At 40.4% G+C, this 3,904-nt stretch overlaps 1 long non-coding RNA gene across 1 annotated transcript; it reads left to right on the top strand.

Moving 5' to 3' along the window:
- The first annotated feature begins 453 nt into the window (after positions 1-453).
- On the top strand, positions 454-1,600 carry LOC140697546 (uncharacterized). Its single transcript, XR_012074690.1, has 3 exons — positions 454-536; positions 1,206-1,271; positions 1,523-1,600. It is a non-coding gene; the product is annotated as an uncharacterized lncRNA (long non-coding RNA).
- The last annotated feature ends 2,304 nt before the right edge of the window (positions 1,601-3,904 follow it).

Genomic DNA, 3,904 nt, shown 5'->3' with positions numbered 1-3,904 from the left:
AAAGGAAAGCTTTCCAAAGAATATCCCCTATACTAACAGTCCTCAGTTACAAGAGAACCTGGAAGTGAAACAGTCCTCCTTCACGGAATTCTACAAAACAGAAATTCTGCAATAGTTTTTATTTATCTTTGTCCAGAAAACATTTTGTTTACCTTTTATTTGACTCTAATATAAAGGAGTTCCGAGAGAACAGAGAATTTATAAACTTGCCGTGATGACCACCAGGACGAGGTTGGGAGTCTTACCCCTGCGGGGCCCTTGATGTGAGCTTTAGTTCCTGCCTGTGGGGCTGCCTCTTACCCAACTCACCTTCACCCTCACCCTCCGGTCTCCCCGGAGACTGACCCCTCAGGCACATACCACACCTAGAAGGCCAATGCCACAGGCTGGGTTCTGAGTCACCACATGAATTTCCAGAGAAGAACTGTAACTGGCAAAACCGCTGAAGTGGAGGATGTGACCATTAAACTGGTTATCAAGGCCCTTCTGGAAGTGATTCAGTCGTGCGGCAAAAACACTGAACTTCTAGTCATGAGGTGAGATCAACCCCTCAAGATTTTAAATCCTGAAGAAATTGAGAAATGCGTTGCAGAAAATGAAAAAGAAGAAGAAGAAGAAGAAAATAAAAAGAAGATACAAAAGAAAGCATCATGACAGAGAAAATTGTGCTGGTGGCAATTTTTAAATTTAAATTATGGATGATTCTCAGTATGACCTGCAGGTTTTTCCACTTCATTTCTCCATACTGTCCAAGTGCCCTCCAATTAACTTCTATTTTTAACCTTACAAAAAATACAATTGGAGACGAGGGTTGGAGAAGTCTGCAGGCGAGGGAGGAAGAGGAGGAGTGAGGACAGAAGAGGGAAAATGAGGGGACAGGAGAGAATATAACAAAAAAAGTAAAGAAGAGGAGAAAAGGGGAGGAGTTAGAAACAAGCTGCATCCAAATGACTTCCTCAGACTTCTTTGAAGAACCCCATCTCTTTCGATCATTTTGAGGGCTTTCTTAAACACCTTTGGCGTTTTTTTCTTGTTTAATGGCTTTTTTGTTCTGTTAGTTTCATTTTTGTTTTTTAATTTTAAAAATTGTTTTCTCTTTTCTTTAGTTGCAAGGACTGCATGCTTTGCATCGATAGAAAACTGTGGATTTTCTTTCAGATAAAGCATTTCTGCTTTCTTCACCTTCTTTTGTCTCCATGTGGCAGGTCGAGCGGTCACGCAGCACTGGTGGTGTCAACGGCAAGGGTGTCGTGTCTATGGTCCCTCGCTTGGTGAGTGTCGTACTACACAGAAAGAGCTCCCCACCCCACCGGAGTACAGAGGCTGATCGGCTCGCAGGGCAGAGGAGGCCTAGACCTGCAGACCAGCCTTGCTCTCCTCTTTTTTGCAGACATGAAATAATTAAGCCAATGTTCTTTGATGTCAAATTATAAATGCTTCAGCACTTGGGTTGTTTAAATAATGAAGTATTTTTTTTTAATTACTGCAAAAGTAAAAGTACTGATGTTTTACTTTGAAATAGCTTGAAATGCCAAAAGACGTGCGGAAGTCAGTAAATGGAGGCCAGGAGGAACTCTTATCCTAGAAGCAGCACCTGTTGGTGAGTGGGGGTGCAGGGGCGAGGGAGCGGGAAGAAAAGAGGAAGAAGGAGCAGTGAAGACCTTCCCCCTTACTCACCTCCTACCCTTAGAATCCCAGCCTCTGACACTTCCTGCTGAGGCAGTCTGCTGCCTCGAGGATACTGATGAACGAACCAGTCTTCATAGTAAAGATATACATACTTCCGTATAAAATCTTCCTCAAGCCCCAGAGGAGAGAATGATGCTGCCTATTTTTTGATGTGTTATCTCTAATTAGGGCATTGTTAGAAACGTCGAGGAACTCCATGTTATTTTATTATGGTCCATACAATTTTAATTTCCTTTTTTTTAAAGAGTGTGCAGTTTAATTTCCACATATTTGTGAATTTTGCTGTTTTCCTTATTAATTTCTAATTTCATCCTGTTGTGGTCAAGGAATTTACTTTGTACATCAAATTTTTTTTGTCTTTTTAAACTTTAATTTCTAATAACCTCAATGCCATGAAGAAAGAAATGGAAGTTGTAAGATTAAGGACATAGAAGGATTTCCAAATTTTCAAAAGAAACTCTAGCTCTTAAAGTGCCAAAAGAGATGGAAATATTAATTGATTTAGGTCATGAAGATAGGCTTCAACTTCTGGAGTTATAGAATTGGTGAAATACGGATTTTTAATGGTGTGGCTTGTAAACTGAGATTTTTCTATTCTGATGTAAAACATCTAATTTCGTAGTCACTCCTTGAATGTGCTATTCATAACCCTATCCTGGCTTAACCACTTAGAGCCCGTCCTAACAATCAGGATGGCTGAAAGCTTGACGGTACACTCCCAATCTGCTGCTTTTTGCATGTGTAAAATACTTTATTCTTTCTACTCCTCAAGTGTAAAATTATTATTTTCCTTTTTTTCTGAAACAATTGTCCACAAATTTGTTGTAATGTTTGAGATTACTAATAACTTCTTTTAAAAGAAACTCTCTGCTTTCTAATTTTTCACAGTACCATGTAATTCTAAAATTCCTCTTTTCTCTTGTTTATTATTTCACCTGTTTTAAAAAGGTGGCTCCAAGGGAGTAGGCAGGATACCTAAAGATTTACAGTGAAATTTCAGTTTTTATACTTACAAGCTGTGTGATCTTAGGGAGGTCACTTAAGGTCTGAGCCATCCTTCCTTTGCTCATGCATAAAATGTAGATCACTGTAACTGCCTCACCAAAGCTTTAAAAGAGGAATATAATTTAGAGCACTTTGTAAACCACAAAGTGATTTCAAATGTAAGGATTATCTGAGGGCTGTCCTTTGTCTTTGTCCTGTCTGCCAGATCGGAGCCTTCCCATTGGCCCTTTGACTCCAACTTCTTTCAAAGTTTCTCTGCTGAAGAGAAATAAACCCACAACCCCTGTCCTGACCTCTGTCCTTAGTTGCAGTCACTCTCTGACATCATATATCCTCGAGGTCATGGGACTCTTTTACCACGTCGGAAGCCAACTGGCACAAAACTAGGTAAACTGTGTATGTTCATTCATGATTTAAACATGAACTCAAATTTAGCATATCGATTTTAACCTTTTTTTCCACAAACCTTATTTCTTCCCAAATTTTCCCATTTTTTGTAAATGTCATCAACACCCTGCACCTGGGGATCCAAGTTATCATTGTTCCTTTCTTCTCACTCTCAGTATCCAGTCTGGAAACAGGTATTTTTGATTCATTCTTTTCTGCCTCTTTTGCATATGTGGCTTTCTTTTTTGCTCCCTACCACCATCCTGGTTTGGACTTTGATTACTTCCTGCCGGGACTATTACAATAGTCCCTTAGTTTAGTCCCCCAACCACATGCAGTCTTTAATCCATCTAGTATATTGCTGCCAGATTCCTTTTGTGAAGAAATTGTAAAATGAGTCTGACAGTGAGAGCCTCTACAAATTCAGATTTGTCTGAGTTTGCCGGGTATTCATACAAAGAACCCAAGGTTTTAAAAAGATACAGTCACCTGAAAAGACAGTAAATTCTCCACAGTTGTGGTAGGCAGCCTCTAAAATGGCCCCAGTGATCTTTCCTTCTTGGTACTCATGCCCTTGTGTAATTCCCTCCCTTGAATGTGGCCTGGAACAACTGATTTGCTTCTAACAACCAGAATACGGCAAAAGTGATGAGATGTCACTTCAGAGACTACTTTACAAGAGAAACTGATTACGTCTTGCTGGCTCTCGGTCAGTGTCTCCCTCATGTGCTCTGAGAGAAGCCAGCCGCCATGTTATGAGCTGCTGTATGACAGGAACCTGACAAGGAACTGGTGTCTCTGGTCAGCAGGAGACCTGAACCCT

Source organism: Vicugna pacos, chromosome 7 (assembly GCF_048564905.1).
Source record: "Vicugna pacos chromosome 7, VicPac4, whole genome shotgun sequence".
Classification (NCBI taxonomy): domain Eukaryota; kingdom Metazoa; phylum Chordata; class Mammalia; order Artiodactyla; family Camelidae; genus Vicugna; species Vicugna pacos.
This window is presented reverse-complemented; position numbering and strand designations above follow the sequence as displayed.